General features: G+C 46.3%; 1 protein-coding gene across 1 annotated transcript in view; it reads left to right on the forward strand.

The window, feature by feature from the left end:
• The first annotated feature begins 311 nt into the window (after positions 1–311).
• Positions 312–21,358, forward strand: part of LOC309559464 (cytochrome P450 2C8-like) — a 95,686-nt gene continuing 74,639 nt past the window's right edge. Inside the window, exon 1 of the mRNA XM_082262736.1 lies at positions 312–419. The gene's annotated coding sequence lies outside the window, so the exon portion shown is untranslated. The remainder of the gene's footprint in view (positions 420–21,358) is intronic.

Genomic DNA, 21,358 nt, shown 5'->3' on the forward strand with positions numbered 1-21,358 from the left:
GCTGTAAGCTTGATTTAACCCTTTTAATACCAGGACATTTATAAAGTATCTTGGTAGACAAGGAGCTAATGACAGGCTCAGTAGAACTCGCCCTCTGATAAACATTGGTCTCAGGGTCAGTGTCGTTGGTGACAACAATGCTGATTTGTGACACCCTTAGAATCTCCATGTCTCCTTGTAGCCTTCTACATTTATCCATCAGATATGACACAGCACATTTTAGGTGTTTGAACTCAGTTAGACATTTCAGCCTCTAAGGCGTACACAGCGTGTGAATGATGGGGGGGAGGGTACAACTCTAATCTTCTTGTTATTGGAATAAAGACCTTTATACTGGGAAGGTCCGGACAATTATGAGGCTTTTTAAGTACAGAAATTATGCAATGTTTTCCAAGCACTAGATGGCCAAGCACGACAAGGTAAGGTTCCATGGCTGGAATAAATTGCCAGCATATCAATAGAGGGGTTAGGAATTCTGTGCAGAATTGTATGGTCATGTACTGTTATTTATTTATTTTTTTCTTTAAAGGCTGTGCAACTTTTAACATTCTAGCACGTGTTGCAGAAATATTTACAAATGTTGGAGAATGTCTGTTGGTTAACTTCTAAATCATTGGGACAATCCCAAAGGCTTGTCTAGGTGGGCAAATGCAACAGGCATGCAGATTACACTATGGGGTTGATTTACTTTAGGGTTCACTCTGGAAGGGTATTTTTACTTGCATTGCAAATATGATGCTAAAAATACCCAAATCATGTACAAGGAAAATTACAAAACAAAATTTCTTTGCACATGATTGGGTGATTGAACTAAGAAAAGCTTCACCTCATTTACTAAGCTAAGGGAAAATGTACTTGTAAATCAATCCTATGACAGTCAGATGTGTGATCACTCTCCTGAACTGTTAAAATCAGGTGTTTGCAGGAAAGGTATTGTTAGTGCTGTAAATTGGAAAGACCTTTGACATATGTGTTCTGTTGGTCCATTTTGGGATGTATGTCTGTTTCTAGGTAAGAAACATATATTTCTACTTTTGTCACCTAGGATAAGTTGTCTTATCTTGATTGCTCACACAGATGCTGCTAGCTAGTAACTCATTGTCCAGCAATCAGTTTCCGTACATTGATCCGCACAAGAAATGCCTACTTTAAGTTAATTGAAGGCTCTTTTTTAATATCAGGAAGTATTTTTTCAAGTTTTTTTGCTAAAATTTACAAAACAGACAGAGGACTCTACAGCAGAGTAGAACAATCAAGTTAGCAGCATTACATACACAATACATTCAGTATACAGTGATATCTTAGAGCACTCATATGGCACAGCTTACAATGGATAAGAGATAAGCACACTGTACAGTGGACATAATGGGGTTGATTTACTAAAGGCAAATAGACGATTGAATTTGCACTCTGCAAGTGCAGTTTCCCCAAAGCTTAGTAAATGTGCAGAAGCTCTGCTGAATTCCATCATCCGATCATGTGCAAGCAAAAACGTTTTTTTTTAATTTTCCTTGCACGTGATCAGGTATTCTTTGCGAAATTAAGCTTTCCCTCATTTACTAAGCTCTGGCGCAGTTACACTTGGAAAAAAAAAAGAAAATGTAATATACTTCGATAACAATAAGGATAGCAGCTAGCACACTCAACTGACAAATAAGTTGACAAAAAGTAAAAGTATGTAAACGTGCAGCGCTAAAACAAAGTGATACTAATGAATAAATCACTCAAAGTAACAATAAAATGTAAATATAAATATAAGGTGAATATAAGTCCCAAGTGAAAAAAAGTGAAAATAAAAGTCCAGGGTGATGTGTGGGATCACGGTAGATGCTAGATCCCAGCACCAGCAAGGAAACAAACATATGCACTCACCAGAAGGACTGCACCCAAAATACCATATAGTAAATGGGTCAGATGGGCTCACAGGGTAACAAGTTGGTCTCTAGATAAGTGCTGCAGCAAACTGGAATGTCAATGGCTGCAGCACTTATCTGGAGACCCACTTATTACCCTGTGAGTTCATCTGACCCATTTACTATGTGGTATTTTGGGTCCAGTCCTTCTGGTGAGTGCATATGTTTGTTTCCTTGCTGGTGCTGGGATCTAGCATCTACTGTGATCACACACATCACCCTGGACTTTAATTTTCACTTTTTTTCACTTGGGACTTATATTCACCTTATATTTATATTTACATTTTATTGTTACTTTGAGTGATTTATTCATTATTATCACTTTGTTTTAGCGCTGCACCTTTACATACTTTTAGTTACACTTGCAGAGTGCAATTGCACTTTGTAAAGTGCACAGTCTATTTGCCTTTAGTAAATCAACCATAATATTTCTAGAGGTATCTAATGATCACTCAGGAAAGCCCCTGAGGGGCAAAAACAAAGAAAAAATTCATATATGTAAGTTTTTTATGAAGGGGGGTTCTTCTGGCTCAAAAAATCATTAACAGTTTTTCTTTCAATTCGTTTTTATTGAATTCAAACAAGGTAAGTAAAAGCTTACAAACATTCAAAGCGTCCAACAAGCGGACAATGTCAAAGCAAGATAACATAGGAGTGCTCATACACTAGTAGAGACATCTGTACAATGCAGGTAATATACAGAACACAAGATCTATAAGGCAACAGCTTGATATATATGCCGCCCCTTGGGACATCATGTTATACATGTGCTACATGACTTCCCCTGAGTTTCGTACAAGAGGAGGCTCGGACTCGGACACCCCAATGGGAACAATAACTGTGTCCTCGTCCAGGCCCCCCCCCGGTTGTCGGGGCATTGCTAATGGGGAGGTGACGTCCCAAGGGTAGGCCTGGGTTAAGAGTACGAACACCCAGGTTAGTAGTTGACTATTGGGGTGTATGGGGGACAACAACAACAATAGGAAGTATGGGGGAAAGTGATAAGACAGACAAGAAAAAAACTAAAGAAAAAAAAAAAAAAGGATATAAAAAACCACCAAAAATGTCAAAGATATAGCGTCATCAAGAGAAACAGTAATAACCCGGGCTACACCCTATTTGGGTGTGGTTTTGGGAAAATGTGCATACCAGGCTGACCATATGTTCAGAAATCACATAAGAGAACCATTGTAAAAAGCAAAGAATTCCTCATAGGAGCAATGGGCCTGGACTCTTTTAATAACATCTGTAATATTTGGTGCGTCAAGCGACTTCCATTTTGATGTAATAGCCAGCTGTGCTGCCACTAAGACATGGGTTATGAGCACTCTATATTGTTTGGGAAAGTGATCAATCCCCAAATTCAGGACTGCAAGATCTGACTTAAGGGACAAGATCAGACCTGTGACTTGGGCTATCAGCCTGGCTACAGCATTCCAAAATCTACGAAGGCATTTGCAGCCAAACATTATGTGCAACAAGGTGCCCGCGCCACCGCAGCCCCTCCAGCACAAGTCAGAGGACTGGTCAAATATGCGGTTCATGCGTGCAGGTGTCAAGTAACTCCTGTGAAGAAGTTTCATGGCCAGTTCCCAATGGTTCGTACAATGGGATGCTTTGAGTATGGAAAGTGAGGCCAATCCCCACTCTTTAGGGGTATAGAGAGCCTTAAGATCCTTTTCCCAGTTAAGCATACTCGTGGTCTTATTAGGTTTAGAACAGGATTGAAGATAGGTATAAAACCACGATATGCCTTTCTGTTTGCGTTGCCGTGAGAACAGGTATTGCCATACATCAGATGGCAAGGGGCAGGTAGTCTCAGGATGTCGAACATGGTAATATTTAAGTTGGGCAATCGTATAGTAGTGGTACTAGCTAACATGTGTAAGGTAGAGTTGGTAGGTGGTGCTTTTAGGGTCGATCCCCATGGGAAGTCTTAAGGACGGGATAAGGAATTCATTTAAATTCATACGTGGCAAGGGAAAGTTCCATACTGTGGGTAGGGATGCAACCCTGGAGGTGGGAGGAAACCGCCCTCCAGGCCTCCAGGGTAGCATCAATGGATGGGAAACTGGGGTAATACAGCGGTCTATTTAGGGTGGTAGCTATCAGCAAGGAAGGGAGGTCCCTACCCAAGAGGATCGCCTGTTCGATAGAGACCCACAGCTTATCTGTGCAGGGTTCAACCCAAGCTTGTAACTGGTCTAGAAGGGCTGCATAGTAGTAATTGCGTAAATTGGGAAGGCCAGGGCCTCCCATTGACTTTGATCTAAGCATTATGGAGAATGGTATTTTGGCCATCTTGCCCTTCCATAGGAATCGTCGAAGCATACTGTTCAGTGAGTCAAAGTAGGACATGGGTATATGGACTGGCACTGTACGGAAATAATAAAGGAGTTTTGATAAGGTTTGCATCTTGAAAGCAGCTACTCTACCCAGCCAGCTAAGTTCACGCTTGGCAATATGGTCCAGGTCTGATGTGATCGTGGTCAAGAGGGTAAGGTAGTTCTGTTTAAATGTGTCTTTCGTCGGGGAAGTCAGAGTGATTCCGAGGTAAGTTAGCGTTTTTTTAACCCAGTTAAAAGGGAATGAGGTTTTCAACGAGCGTAAAGTGGAAGTGGGGACGTGTAGGGGTAGGCAGGAGGATTTAGTGACGTTGAGTTTATAACAGTAAATGCGCCCGAAGGTTTCTAAAAGCTCAGATGCTAATTTGAGTGAGGTGGCTGGGGAGGTAAGAGTTAGGACCACATCATCAGCAAACAACCCCAACTTATGCACTTTGTCACCCACAGTGATACCTTTGATATCCCTGTGTTGTCTAATGGCCTCCGCCAGAGGCTCCATCATCAGTGTAAAGATGATAGGGGAAAGGGGACACCCCTGGCGTGTGCCATTCGTTATATAGAATGTCTTGGACATTGCCGCTGAGGTGTAGACATAAGCTTAGGGGGTTGTGTAAAGGGCCATAATCGCTGACAAGATAGGGCCAGCAAAGTCTTCAAATAACCCCAATGTATGCGGTCAAAAGCCTTTTCGGCATCAAGCGTCAAAAAGACTGTCGGTGTCCCTCTCTGTTCAGCAATTTTGAGTAAGCTAAGCATTCTACGGGTGCTGTCAGGAGCCTGACGGCCCTTCACCAAGCCGACCTGGTCTGGGTTGATTAAGTTGGGGGTGATAGGGGCTAGTCTGTTGGCAAGGATCTTCGCGTAGATTTTAATATTGCTATTTAGTAATGAGATGGGGTGGAAGTTAGCAGGGGCATCTGGCTTTTTACCTGGTTTTGGTAGGGCCACTATGACCGCTTCCAGCATTTCTTCGGGAAATGGTGTAGAAGATAGTACCTTGTTAAACATGGGGAGCATATGTGGGACTAAGACATCTTAAAATGTTTTGTAATACTCGGCTGACATGCCATCTGCCCCTGGGGATTTGTGCGCGGGCAACGAACGGATCACCACGGAAATTTCTGCCGAGGTAATCGGCTCGTTCAACCCAGGCAGAACCTCCACCAAAAGAGCTGGGAGGTTCAGAGGCCTCAGAAACTCCAAGATGGAACACTCCGAAGGTTGGGTTGTATCGGGGTCTGTGTGCAGATTGTAAAGACTAGTGTAATACTTACTAAACGCATTGGCAATTTCAGTGGGGTGATAAACGAATTGGTTCGTTGAGGGATCTTTAACGTTGGCCAGTCTAGTGGTCGCCTGTTTTTTACGTAGGTAATTGGCCAGGAATTTCCCGGCCTTGTTACCATGGGAGTAATAAGTAGCCTGTGTCTTCCTAAGATAAAGTTGGTGCTCTTCCACAAGGTGTGTTCTAAGGTTTTGTCTACATTGTAGCAATTCCGACTATTCACCGGAGTAGGGTCTATTTTAGTTTGTCGCTCTAAAGATTTAAGCTTCGACAACAGCGTGTTGTGAGGGCCTGGAGTTTGCGTCTCTTTTCCCTAGCGGCCATTTGTAATTGCATCCCCCTGCTGAAGGCCTTGTGGGAGTTCCACAGGGAGCACACATCAGTACCAGGTAGGTCATTCAGGGAGAAATATTCTACCAGATGACCATGCAGACGATCTCTCAGGTCAGATTTAGAAAATAAAGATGTGTTGGTGCGCCAAAGGTGAACAGGCGCAGCTTTAACATGCTCTTCCAATTGAAGAGAGATCAGAGCATGGTCAGACCATGTTATGACAAGAATATTCACCAAAAGTGCATGTGGAACCAAGTTAACATCAGATAAAAATAAATCGATTCTGGAGTATGACCTGTGGGGAGCCGAGTAATAAGTGTAGTCCCTAGCCGTGGGATTTAAACATCTCCACAGGTCAGGTCTAGGGCGCTTCTGCGGGAGAGAACAATCCAGGACAGAGTCCACTATGCAGTTAAAGTCCCCCCCAATAGTACTGGATCTAATTTGCATGTAGTAACTTTTTTCATGAGGGAGCGCATGAATGAATTTGCCCCGAATTAGGGGCATACACATTGACTAAAGTGTAGTTAACATTGTTCAAGGTACAAGTTAGGATCAAGAAGCGGCCTTTAGGGTCCTCATAGGCCTCCTGCAACTGAAATGCAACTGAGCTGTTAATAGCGATAAGTACCCCTCCTTTCTTTTTAGGTCCTGAAGCTATAAAAACATGGGGGAAATGCTTATCTGCACAGCGGGGATGCTTAGTGGCAATGAAATGCGTCTCCTGGATAAAGAGAACGTCCGCTTTCAGAGTCGTAGCATCACGCCACATAGCTCTTCTGTGAAAGGGACTATTTAGGCCATGAACATTCAAAGAAACAATGTTAAGTACCATAGGGACTGAGTATGAGAGAGATGCGTATCAATGGCCACGTCTTATATAGATGGTAATAGGGTACAGACAGTATACTTGCGGTGTCAGTTCCAAGCGGGAGTTGTAGACAGCGACGGTCAGTCTGATGTAGCAGCCAGGAGTAATGCAGATCTCTGGTAGTGACATTGTTTCTAATGGAGTTGAGAGGCGGTGGTAAAAAGAAAAAAGACAAAAAAAAAGGGACAACAACAAAAACAGGTAAACAGTTAAAAAGGTGGTAGAGGTAAACCTCTATATGCAAAACAGTCCACATATCAGTGGTGGGGGTAAATCTCTGCAGCCATTCCTGCAATCGCTGCAGGGAAAAGGTATCCACGCAGCCTAGAGCAAGGCAGCAAAGCAGATTCAATCCGGCTTAACTTGACGCCATTCAGGAGTAACTTGGCTAGGTCTCGTTGGTTCTGCAGGGAGGTTGCCATCTGGGGGGGAGGAGGCCCAATTTCTAGCCAGAGGGAGACCATCCATTAATGATTTAATCGGGTACGTTCTGCCATCTTTGGTCACTAGAAGTTTGGTCGGGAATCCCCAGGAGTACATCAACTGGTTGTTGCGCAGCAGCTTGGTTAGGGAGAGGAGTTTCTTGCGGGCTTGGATGGTATATTATGACAGGTCGGCATACACAGCAATGCCCGCATAGGGTTCTGGGAGGGAGGGAGTCTGCCTGGAAAAGCGCATTAAGTTGTCCTTGACATGAAAGAAGTGAATTCTTGCGATCACGTCGCGCGGTACTTTGTCAGGGAGGAAGCTTGGCTTCGGGAGTCTATGGGCACGGTCCACCATGACTTCCCCAGCCGGGGTGTCAGGCAACAGGTCCTGGATGAATCGTTGGACACATAGTGCCGCAAGTCTGATGGTGGGATCGACTCCGCCACCCCCCGCAGTTTGAAATTGTTCCTGCGGGACCTATCCTCTAGGTCCGCAAGTTTACTTTTAAGCATGTCCATCTCCTCATCCCTATCATTGTGAGCGTCCACAAGTTCATTATGGGCAGTAGTGAATTCCGCCATCTTATGTTCCACCTGGTCCACCTGATTCCCCACCTCCCCAAGTTCCAGCTTCATGCGGGATACACACTCTAGCAGCGCCCTCTGCATGGAGCCCTGGAAGGTGATTAACATGTCTTCATGACAGTATCCTTAAGTGGTTGGCCTGTAGTTGGAAAGTCATGGATGTTGTCATGAAACTCCAGGGTGCTGTCTGAAAGGTTGAGGCCTAATCTGTCCCCAGCGTAGGTGTGGGCCGCAGAGCTTTAGGGGCCGATTTCTGGGGGCTCTGGTGGGGGGTACGGTTCATCGGGGAACAGGGACTGCCATGCTGGGACCCATAGTCCGTGCTGTTGTCATCCCTCCTCAGTTGGAAACCTGGGCTGGTGGAATCGCGGCACCGCGGTGAGGCCGCAGCACCATCTTGGGACACCGGTGTGCTGGCGGAGTAAAAGAACTCCGTTAGTTTGCGGGGGCCGCCGCCCATTTTTCTTTTCCCCATGATCCATGGAGGTGTAGGGGGTAAAGAGCTTCCTCACCAGGGTGTGGATCGCTGTCCGCCGTCGCTGATGTTCCGGATTGCAGGTGGATGGCCCGGAGCTCTCCTCTTAAGTGGCCATCTCCATCAGCCGCCGGCCACGCCCCCAATCATTAACTGTTTTTAAATGTAAACTATTAAATACATTTGGACCCTTTTGGTCTGGTTCTTCTTTCATAACCTACATTAACTGATGGCTATCCACAGGAGGTTAGCCCTGTCTGTTGTTAGCAGCCTAACCTGAGCCAGTGAGCTCTCCAAATGTTTTTGTCCTCTCACTTTATATGAACTCACATCAAAGCCCCTTTGGATGCTTTTTTTCTTCTCAAGTTAGTTTACAACCACCTGTACATAGTCTTGTATGGAGCTTCCAGTCCGGTCCACCTGCCAGTTGGCACTTACTTCCAAAGATGCCATGAATTCCCTTTACATTTGCAAGTGGATATTAGAGAACCCTCCTCCTCTTCCCCCCAACTAGCCCATCCTATATTAAAATGCACAGCAACACGCAAAATGCACACTTAATCAAAGGTGCCCTAAAGTGTTTTAGCAGCCTAAACCTTTTTTATTTATTTTTTAATTTTTAACTCTGTGATGCCATTTAGGAGATTGTTCAACTCTACAATACTGTCACCAGGGCAGGAAATTATAGAAAATCTCCTTAAAGCTGACTATACACTAATGGATTTTCAAATGTTTGCATGAACAGTCCTACAAAGATTCCAATTTGTACATTTGATAACTTGACTGATGCCGTTGGACAGTACCTAAAGAAAATTTGCTTTTTTTTTTTTTAATGTGTTTATTGAAATTTTGATACAAAAGTATAAAATACCATTAACAAGAACAGTAGGTCAATGAAGGTGAAGGGGCAAATAACATAGCCTTCACAGTGTAGAACAATAGGAAAGATAAGACAAGACAGCATGGCCTAAAAACAGTAATAATCGTATAACAACTGATAACAGAGTATCTGGTTTAACTTAGATACCTAACCTCGGATTCTACCAAAGAAGCGACCTGAGGAGTGGAAGCAGGTACACACTATGACCAGATAAGGGAAAGGTTGCAAACACATGCACATCATTAATTAAGGCAATTATGGATCAAATAGAGAAAATTGAATACCGGGGGGGGGGGGGGTTTGGGGACATGATGGGTCTGAGAATCTGAAGTATCTTTGATCCTAAGTCTGCTCAGTGTTTTGGGGAAGTCAGCACGTAGATACCAGTCAGAATGAAATGGTTTCATGTGTCTTCTAGAGAAAAGGATTGTTCCATGAAACTACATCATCTGGTGATAAAATGCTTTAAAGACCTAAAGTTTTGGGTGATAGTCAGTGGCGGCCCGTGCATAGGGGGCGCCAGAGCGCCGCCCCCCTACTCCCTAAAAAAAAAAAAAATTACAAAAAGTACAAATAAAGTTATGAAAAAAACAAAAATAGTGTTGGCAGGCCTATGCGCTGGGCCTGGTGGCTATGGGGGGGGTGGGATTTACGACCCAGAAGAGGCGCCGATTGGCTGCCTTCTGGGGGCGTAACCTGGGCGCAGGAAAAAGCCTGGACCAATCATCATCCAGGACATCGCTGACTCGCAATGGGGGCGGTGCCGGTGCGTGCGTCAGTCACGCACCGTCACCGCCCGATCTCCTTCCCGCCACCCGGACCGGAAGACAGAAGACTGAAGAGGAGGACGTCCACGGCGCTGCTTGTCTCGGTTCCCGGAATCCTGCCATCCCGCCGCCGTCAGAAGGTAAGTGATTGAAGCCGACCTGTGCCCTCACCTGTGCCATGCCTATACCATCACCTGTGCCATGCCTGTGCCATGCCTATACCATCACCTGTGCCATCATCTGTGCCATGCCTATGCCAACACCTGTGCCATGCCTATACCAAACAGAAATAAACATAACCGCCAATCACGTTTAACTTCCGTAAAACTAAGAGGGGTATATGCTAATGCCAGGAGCCTAGCTAATAAGATGGATGAGTTGGAAATGTTAGTACATGAGGAGGACATAGACCTTGTGGGAATAACAGAAACTTGGTTCGACCCCTCACATGACTGGCTGGCCAATATCCAAGGGTATTCGGTGTACCGGAAGGACAGGGTAGGAAAAAGAGGGGGAGGGGTATGTCTCTATGTCAAGAACAATATAAAGGTGCTAGAAAGGAGTGACATTACGGATGGGATGAGCATGGATTTAGAAAATCTGTGTGGGTTGAACTCGATAGGGAAGAAGATAAGGGAAAAGTAGTTGTGGGGGTTTGCTATAGGCCACCTAACCAAGGGGAGGAGGTAGAGCTGGAATTTTTAGCACTAATGGGTAAAGTGGCAAAACTGGGATCAGTCATCATATTGGGGGTATAAATATAAGTTGCGCTATATAGTGAAAACATATATGATAATGTAAAAAAGTCCAGAGATAAAGTCCATATAAAGGCAAACAGCACGTCTGACGAAATTTTCTGTACAGGTACCGCTTACCAAAGGCTAATGATAAATAGGCCCAAAGATTCCAAGTGATCCACAGGAACCAGATCTCAGACGGACTCCGTATGTTGAATGGATCTCCTCAGTGTTGAGTGATCATGTGAAATGAAATAAAAAACGCCATAGCGTAAAACCACAAACAAATAAATGTAACACCCCAAGTGATGGGAATATCAGAAAGGTGCTGTAGTAGTGATAGTAAAGAACATAGACACCTCCAATCCTGTGAATATACTCCTTACCAGAGTAATAGAAAGATATTGCAGAAACAAATAGTGTAGAGGACCTCCCCCAATAGGACTGCAGCTTACCAAAAGGAAAGTAAATAGAGCACATAGATCCCAATCGTGTCGCCGAAGAGGGCTGACATACATATGCCCTTACCAGCTCCAAAATGATAAAAGGCAGAAAAAGGTCCTGATTCGCCTAAGCACTTCCGCTGCGAGCAAAACTCCAAATGCTGGTGTCTAGATATTCCAAACCAGGCGCCTCCAATGGGAACACTGATACAGGCTCAGCATACAGATGGTGATGGCTTACTGCTCGCTGCTGAAGCTGCAGTTGAGGGTGCACTAGCAGTGGCGCTGGCACTTGTACTTCCTTGCTTTTTCTCCACCACCTTCCAGCAGCAAAAACCCAATAGACAACTACACCTGACCCTGAGGGTTTTGGGTTTTTGCTGCTGGAAGGTGGTGGAGAAAAAGCAAGGAAGTACAAGTGCCAGCGCCACTGGTTCCTGTGGATCACTTGGAATCTTTGGGCCTATTTATTATTAGCCTTTGGTAAGCGGTACCTGTACAGAAAATTTCGTCAGACGTGCTGTTTGCCTTTATATGGACTTTATCTCTGGACTTTTTTACATTATCATATATGTTTTCACTATATAGCGCAACTTATATTTATACATTGTTTCTGAGGTGATAGTCACACTTGAAGTTGCTGCTTACAATCTCTTTGGTTTAGCGCAGTTGTTTACTTTTTTTGTCATCATATTGGGGGACTTCAATTATCCCGACATTGACTGGGAAGAGGGGACTGCACACTCACAGAAGGCCCGTCTATTCACGGAAACCGTACTGGATAATTACATGTCACAGTTGGTGGATTCCCCTACTAGAGAAAATGCAATCCTGGATCTATTGATCACTAATGACCCAGACATAATCTCGGAGGTAGGAGTCCAGGACAATCTGGGCTCTAGCGATCACAGGATGATCACATTTAGCGTAAATAACAATATAAAAAGGCAAGTGGGGAACATAAGAACCCTAAACTTCAGACGGGCAAACTTTCCAAAATTGTACTCATTGATGGAAAGGGTAAACTGGGACAAAACCCTGGGATCACTGACCACAGAGGAAAAATGGGAATGCTTTAGGAACATATTAAGCAAAGGCATCTTGCAGTGCATTCCTATGGGAAATAAATAAACCGTAGCGTTAAAAAACTTATTAGGGGAAAAAAATTGGCCTTCAAGAAATATAAATCAGAGGGCACAGTATCTGCCTTCCAGCAATACAAGGAGGCAAATAAGAAAAGTAAACAAGAAATCAAGATGGCTAAAATCAACTTTGAGAGACAAATAGCGGAGGATAGTAAAAAAAACCCAAAGAAATTCTTTAAATATATCAACAGCAAAAAAACTAGGGCAGAGCATATTGCACACATAATTAACGATGATGGGAGGATGGTTACAGAGGACACTGAAAAAGCAACCGTGCTGAATGCTTTTTTCTCGTCAGTCTTTACACAGGAAACGGAGGGGTACACTGACCAGGACTGTATGGTTAGTAGTAATACACAGGACTTGCCACTATGGCTAACAGAGGGTGAAATCAGGGAAAGACTGGATAAACTTAACACAAACAAATCACCAGGCCCGGATGGCGAGAGTGCTCAAGGAACTCAGTAAGGTTATATCCAGACCACTGTTCCTGATCTTTGCTGACAGTATTAGGACAGGAGATGAACCAGGGGATTGGAGGAAGGCCGACGTGATTCCGATATTCAAAAAGGGCCAGAGGCATATCCCGGGAAATTATAGGCCTGTCAGCTTGACATCAATAATATGTAAATTTTTGGAGGGGATCATAAGGGACTATATCGTAGAATATGCTAAAGACAACAACATCATCAGTAGTAACCAGCATGGGTTTACAAATGGGCGTTCTTGTCAAACCAATCTCTTAGCATTCTACGAGGAGGTGAGCCGTGAGCTAGATAGGGGCAGACCAGTGGATGTGGTGTACTTGGATTTCGCTAAGGCATTTGATACAGTTCCCCACAAGCGCTTAATTTATAAAATAAGGTCTGCATGTATCGACAGCAGGGTTTGCTCTTGGATACGGAACTGGCTAAAAGGCCGTGTCCAAAGGGTGGTAATAAACAGCGCATACTCAGACTGGTCTGAGGTAGTAAGCGGGGTCCCCCAGGGCTCAGTCCTGGGACCAACCTTGTTCAATTTATTCATAAAGAACATTGAGGACGGGATCAGTAGTTCGTTATCAGTTTTTGCAGATGACACAAAATTGGCCAGGGCAATAACTGCACAGCATGAAGCAGATATCCTACAGAATTACCTGGACAAAATTACGGAGTGGGCAACGACATGGCAAATTAGGTTTAACGTGGAGAAGTGTAAGGTTTTGCACTTGGGGACTAAAAACATAAAAGCACAATACACGTTAGGAGGGGAACCCTTGGGGGAATCAAAAATGGAGAAAGATCTGGGAGTCTTGGTTGATGATAGATTAGGCAACAGCATGCAATGTCAAGCGGCAGCTTCCAAAGCCAACAGAATATTAGCATGCATAAAGAAAGGGATGTATTCCAGAGATAAGACTATAATCCTTCCACTTTATAAAACTCTGGTCCGACCGCATCTGGAGTATTCTGTCCAGTTCTGGTCGCCAGTCCTCAGGAGGGATGTGTTGGAGCTGGAGAAAGTCCAGAGAAGGGCAACTAAACTGATTAGGGGGTTGGAGGACCTTAACTATGAAGAGCGGCTGCAATCGCTCGATTTATTTTCCCTGGAGAAGAGACGACTGAGAGGGGACATGATAGCAATTTATAAATATCTTAATGGGGATCTCAGCTTAGAAAAAAAGCTGTTCATTCGAACGAATTGCATAAGGACTCGAGGGCATACAATGCGATTAGAGGAGAAGCGTTTTAACCTCAGGCAACGAGGCGGGTTCTTTACTGTTAGGGCTACAAGATTGTGGAATTGTCTACCACAAGAGGTGGTTTCTGCGGGTAGTATGGTGACTTTCAAAAGACTCTTAGACTTACATCTCAAGGATCAGGAGATTAAGGGCTATGTTAGATGATTACAGTCACACACACCTACACAGGTTGAACTGGATGGACTATTGTCTTTATTCAACCTCACCTACTATGTAACTATGTAACCTGTGCCATCACCTGTGCCATGCCTATACCATCACCTGTGCCATGCCTGTACCATCACCTGTGCCATGCCTATACCATCACCTGTGCCATGCCTATGCCATCACCTGTGCCATGCCTATACCATCACCTGTGCCATGCCTGTACCATCACCTGTGCCATGCCTATACCATCACCTGTGCCATGCCTGTGCCATGCCTATACCATCACCTGTGCCATGCCTGTACCATCACCTGTGCCATGCCTATACCATCACCTGTGCCATGCCTGTACCATCACCTGTGCCATGCCTATACCATCACATGTGCCATGCCTGTACCATCACCTGTGCCATGCCCGTACCATCACCTGTGCCGTGCCTGTGCCATGCCTGTACCATCACCTGTGCCATGCCTATGCCATCACCTGTGCCATGCTTATGCCATCACATGTGCCATGCCTGTACCATCACCTGTGCCATGCCTGTACCATGACCTCAAAGTCATGCAATTTTTTTACCGCGTTTTTTGCCGCGAAGCAATACCTATTACATTTTTCTTTTTGCGCCCCCCCAAAATTTTTGAGCACCAGCCGCCACTGGTAATAGTGTCCAGTTTTCTCCATGACAAATAGGGTTTGAAGTGCTTTTTTTTTTTCACCAAAGTAAGTTGAGGCGGAGTGGGGTGAATTCAGGTTTTCATAATGACTCTGCGAGCTAAATTTTGCTTTTAACAAATGGGTGTTCTGGTAGATCATAAGCTTAATAATAGCATGCAATGCCAAGCTGCGGTTTCCAAAGCGAGCAAAGTCCTTGTATTAACAAAGAGGCATGGACTCCAGAGAGAAAGATATTTTTTTGTCCCTGTACAAATCATTAGTAAGACCTCATCTGGAATATGCAGTTCAGTTTTGGGCACCAGTTCATAAAAAAGGATATCGGGGAACAGCAAAAAGTGCTGAGAAGGGCAACCAAACTGAGGCATGGAGGAGCTCAGCTATGAGGAACAATTAGAGGAACCAAATGTATTCACTCTTGAGAAGAGGTGATTAAAGAGTTTGTAAACCTTGTGAAAAAAAAAGCAACAAAGCAAAAAATCTGTAAGACAAATAATACTTACCTTAGAAGAACGAAGCTGTCTCAGCAGCACCCACACACTGCTGAGAAGGATGACATCTTCCCTGGTGTTTCTTCCAGGTTCGCAGGCTCCGGTGCTGTGAGCGGCCAGAGCTGCAATAATGTCACTTCAGCTCATGCGCTCTGGAGCCTCTATCCAGTCATGCGTGCTGGAGCCTCCATTTGCAGCATGGGCTCTGAAGGTCCCGGTACGGTAAGCTGGACCTTCAGAATGCATGTGCCGCTGACATCATTGGCTTCATGCACTCATAAAAGGAAAAAAAATATCCTAAAAAAAAAATAATGATAATTCATACAATCCTAAATGCACAATCCTATACCCACAGTTAATCCAGAGGAACTATGGCAGTTTAAGAGATATTCACAGTACCTACAGGTAAGACTTTACTTCCTCTTTAAGGGGGGATATGATCAACATGTATAAATACACAGGTGGTCCATATATAGTGAACTTGGCGTTGAGTTATTCACTTTAAGGTCATCACAAAGGACAAGGGGGCACTCTTTACGTCTGGAGGAAAAGAGATTTAATCTCCAAATATGGAAAGGTTTCTTCACAGCAAGAGCTGTGGAAATTTGGAATAGACTCCCTCCAGAGGTGGTTCTGGCCAGCTCAGTCGATTGCTTTAAAAAAGGACTGGATTATTTCCTAAATGTAAATAATATAACTGGATACTAACATTTATAAAGTTGGTAAGGTAAAGTTGATCCAGGGAATATCCTAATTTGCCTCTCGGAGGATCAGGGAGGAATTTTTTCCCCTGCAGCAGCAAATTGGATCATGCTTTGCTGGGTTTTTTTGCCTTCTTCTGGATTAACTGTGGGTATAGGATTGTGCATTTAGGATTGTATGAATTTCTTTTTTTTTTTTTTTAGGATATTAGGATATTTTTTTTCCCTTTTATTAGTTGAGCTAGATGGACTTTTCTCAACCAGACTAACTATGTAACTATACAACATTCGATTTAGGGATGAATGGACTTTGTTCATTTGAGAAAAATGTGTCCTTCCTGCTTCTTATTTTCTTGTCACTACTAGGGTTGAGCGGACACCTAGATGTCCGTGTTCGACGGGTTCGGCCGAACTTTAAAAAAAAGTCCGGGTCCGTGTCCCGGACTTTTACCGAACTTTTCCCGGACACCGAACCCCATTGAAGTCAATGGGGACCCGAACTTTAAGGCACTAAAATGGCTCTAAAACACCAAAGGAAAGGGCTAGAGTGCTGCAAATGGCAGCAAAACGTAATTAAGAGCATGGCAAGTGCTCTGCAAACAAATGTGGATAGGGAAATAACTTAAAACAACAAAAAAAAACAGAAAAATAAAACAATGTTCTTCTTCATCTCTGAAGGACGAGGCCCATATGGAGTAGGAGGGAGGTTGAGGTGGTGGTGGATGTGGCGGTGACATAGGCGTGCGCACAGGGTGTGCTGGGTGTGCCTGGGCACACCCTAATCACCTAGGGCACATAGCATTGCCAGTGAGGAGATGGGAAAGATCTCCCTGGGACCTGCTCTGCTCTATTTCTCCTTGCCTACAGGTACATGGCCCCGATACATTACTCTCCCTGCTGGCAAACACATGCATGTGTATTTCAACTTTGGGGTGCACACCTTAATGCAATAGGCTGCGCACACCTATGGGCGGTGTAGGTGGAAGCGGCGGTGGAGGAGGACCAGGGCCGGATTAACAGCATCATGGGCTTGGTGCTGAGGATTTTGAAGGGCCTTAGGGCCGTGCCTTGCCATGCACCCAGAGGAGGAAGGGTGCAGCCATGCATGCCTAATTCAACATGGGATGCTGTCTCTGAAGCCCATAAACACATCCATGCATCGCCAACTGTCCCTCCTTGTCCGGCCTTCACGCTGTGTGGGGAGGTTCTGAGGGTGCTGCCTGGGGAAGCGAGCATAGAAGCCAGACTTCTGTGTTTACAAGTGACAGAAGAGCGGTAACAGTGAATATGGCCAACCCGGGGCCTATATAAAAGGTAGGGGCCTGGAGCTGCAGCTCCAATAGACCCTACATTAATCTGGCCCTGAGGAGGAGGACGAGGTAGCCAACACTGCTTCTTTTCACAAATTTTAAATGAGGGTACACCCCAAAAGAGTGAGAAAGAGCAAAAATGGAACAATGGGTGGGTAAGGTCGGTATCCATTGCTATTCTGCTTAAGGTACGGAAAAGTCCCGTGGGATCCATGCCTGGTTCATTTTAATGAACGTGAGCTTGTCCACATTGTCTCTGGACAGGCGGCTGCGCTTGTCTGTTATAACGCCCCCAGCCGTGCTAAATACCCGTTCAGATAATACACTGGCTGCAGGGCACGCCAGCACCTCCAAGGCGTAAAGGGCAAGCTCAGGCCATGTGCCCAATTTGGAGACCCAGAAGTTGAAGGGGGCAGACCCGTCATTCACTACATGTAGGCGTGTGCACACATACTGCTCCACCATGTTGGTAAAATGCTGCCTCCTGCTAAGACGTTCCATCTGAGCTGCTGGTGCTGCTGTTTGTTGTGGCGTGCTGACAAAGCTTTTCCACATTTCGGCCATGCTAACCCTGCCTTCTGAGGTGCTGGCGGTGCCCTGGTTGCGTTGGCGACCTCCTCCTCCTCCTCCTCTGCCTTGTGCTTCCACTGTGGCCCCGCTGTCAGATGGGAATGCCAGCAGCATGGCGTCTACCAGCGTGCGCTTGTACTCGCGCATCTTGCGATCGCGCTCCAGTGAGTGAATTAAGGACGGTACGTTGTCCTTGTAACGGGGATCCAGCAGCGTGGCCACCCAGTAATCAGCACAAGTTAGAATGTGGGCAACTCGGCGGTCGTTGTGGAGACACTGCAGCATGTAATCGCTCATGTGTGCCAGGCTGCCCAGAGGCAACGAAAGGCTGTCCTCTGTGGGAGGTGTATGGTCCGTGTCCTCTGTATCCCCCCAGCCACGCACCAGTGATGGCCATGAGCTGGCCTGGGTGCCACCCTGCTGTGAACATGGTTCCATCTCCTCCTCCAGCTCCTCCTCCTCCTCATCCTCCTCATCCTCCAGAACTGTGCCCCTGCTGGACAATTGCGTCCCTGGCGTTTGCGTGTGCAGGAACCCACCCTCGGAGCCCCTTGCGAATGACTGCCCTGAAAGCCTTGGAAATGTTACCTCTTCATCCTCCTCCTCCTCCTCATCCTGTGCCACATCCTCTTCCATCATCGCCCGAATTGTTTTTTCAAGGAGGCATAGAAGTGGGATAGTTAAGCTGAGAACGGCGTCATTGCCACTGGCCATGTTGGTGGAGTACTCAAAACAGCGCAACAAGGCACACAGGTCTCGCATGGAGGCCCAGTTATTGGTGGTGAAGTGGTGCTGTTCCGCAGAGCGACTCACGCGTGCGTGCTGCAGCTGAAACTCCACTATGGCCTGCTGCTGCTCGCACAGTCTTTCCAGCATGTGCAAGGTGGAGTTCCACCTTGTGGGCACGTCACATATGAGGCGGTGAGCGGGAAGGCCGAAGTTACGCTGCAGCGCTGCCAGGCGAGCAGCAGCAGGGTGAGAACGCCGAAAGTGCGCACAAACGGCCCGCACTTTCTGCAGCAGCTCTGACATATCGGGGTAGTTTTTAAGGAACCTCTGCACCACCAAATTCAGCACATGCGCCAGGCAAGGGATGTGCGTCAAACCGGCTAGGCCCAGAGCTGCTATGAGATTTCGCCCGTTATCGCACACCACCAGGCCGGGCTTGAGGCTCGCTGGCAGCAACCACTCATTTGTCTGCTGTTCCATGCTCCTCCACAACTCCTGCGCGGTGTGTGGTTTGTCCCCCAAACAGGCAAGTTGTAAAACTGCCTGCTGTCGTTTACCCCTGGCCGTGCTGAAGTTGGTGGTGAAGGTGTTACGCTGTCCGGATGAGGAGGCGGTAGAGGATGAGGAAGCGGAGTAGGAGGAGTTAGGAACAGGAGGCAAACTGAAGCGCCCTGCAATCCTCGGTGGTGGAAGGACATGCGCCAAATTGCTATCCGCCTCAGGCCCATCCGCCACTGCATTTACCCAGTGTGCCGTTAGGGAGATATAACGCCCCTGACCGTGCTTACTGGTCCACGTATCCGTAGTTAGGTGGACCTTGGCACAGATGGCGTTGCGCAGTGCACACCTGATTTTTTCCCCCACTTGGTTGTGCAGGGAAGGGATGGCTTGCCTGGAAAAGTAGTGGCGGCTGGGCACGACGTACTGTGGGACAGCCACCGACATAAGGTTTTTAAAACTGTGCGTCTCCACCAGACGGAATGACAGCATTTCAAAGGCCAATAATTTTGAAATGCTGGCATTCAGGGCCAGGGATCGCGGGTGGGTAGGGGGGTACTTCCTCTTCCTCTCAAGTGTTTGGGAGATGGAAAGCTGAACGCTTCCACGGGACATTGTGGAGATGGTTGTTGGTGACCCAGGTGGTGGTGTTGCTGACAGATCGTCTGTTTGCGGGGTGGCAGGTGCCGGTATCACTACAGATGTGGCTGGAGCGGCCGAGACTGCAGCAGAAGAGGAAGCAGGATGAGCCAGAGACGTTTCTTGGTTTTGAAGGTGTGTACTCCACTGCAGCTCGTGCTTTGCACTTAGATGCCTGATCATGCAGGTTGTGCTCAGGTTGAGAAGGTTCATGCCTCGCTTCAAGCTCTGATTGCACAGGGTGCAAACCACTCGTGTCCTGTCATCAGCACATTTTCTAAAGAACTTCCACGCTAGAGAACTCCTTTGAGCTGACTTTGGTGCGCTCGTTCCCTTGCTGCGTTGGGCAGTAGCGGGCGTAGTGTCTAGGGCACGGCCGCTCCGCTTCTGCACCCTGCTCCCTCTTCTGCTGTGCTGGTGGCTCTGTGCGACCACCGCCTCTTCCTCCAAACTACTCAGTTCACCTGCATGACGTTCATTCCATGTGGGGTCGAGGACCTCATCGTCCTCCACATCATCTTCCACCCAGTCTTCACCCCTGCCCTCCTTGTCGGTCTCCACAATGCTGAACGCCGCAGCAGTTGGCACCTGCGTTTCGTCATCATCGGAGACGTGCTGCGATGATCCTTGCATGTACTCATCTTGAGGAATAAGTGGTTGGGCATCGCTGCACTCAATCTCTTCCACTTCTGGGGCAGGGCTAGGTGGATGGCCCTGGGAAACCCTGCTGACAGAGTCCTCAAAAAGAATAAGAGACTGCTGTATGGCTTGGGGCTCAGACTGCTGGCCTGATTTGCAAGGGGGTGAGGTGAAAGACGGTTGGACATTGGCTGCAGGTGCCAACTCTGACCTTTCTGCAGTAGACTGGGTGGGAGACAATGTGAAGGAACTGGAGGCACTGTCAGCAGCAAACCAATCTACTATCGCCTCAACTTGTTCTGGCCTCATCACTTCTAGGGGCGTTTGATGCCCTACCAAATACTGATGCAGGTTCTGTCGCCTACTCACACTTGAGGAAGGTGTTTCACTTGTGCGTGTAGCTGGCACAGATCGACCATGTCCTCTCCTTGCAACAGGAGCTCTACCAGCAGCACCACGACCCAGGCCACGGCCCTTATTTGACGGTCTCCTCATATTTCTGTAATTTAAGATCTTGCCCTAGAAAGGTTTTTATTGAATAGCGGAATAGAAAATATGATCCAAAAAAAGTGTATGTATATCACACGTACACAACCACACTAGGCCCCAATTACTATTGTTTGTACCCCTAAAAGGCTAGGAGTAGGGGGAGTATGGAACAGGCAGCACCCTCAAACCTTCAGAAGTATGAGATGAACCCCAACAACTTGGAAAGGTGGATCTCTCTCACACGTACCGACACAGACTATCCCGCAATTCAATTGATCCCCAAAGGTTTTTATTGAATAGCGGAATAGGAAATATGATCAAAAAAAGTGTATGTATCTCACACGTACAGAAACACACTAGGCCCCAATTACTATTGTTTGTACACCTAAAAGGATGGATGAGGAGGAGGAGGAGTATGGAACAGGCAGCACCCTCAAAGCTTCAGAAGTATGAGATGAACCCCAAAAACTTGGAAAGGTGGATCTCACACGTACCGACACAGACTATTCCGCAATTTAATTGATCCC

This window comes from Pelophylax lessonae (assembly GCF_965119305.1).
Source record: "Pelophylax lessonae genome assembly, chromosome: 7".
Classification (NCBI taxonomy): Eukaryota; Metazoa; Chordata; class Amphibia; order Anura; family Ranidae; genus Pelophylax; species Pelophylax lessonae.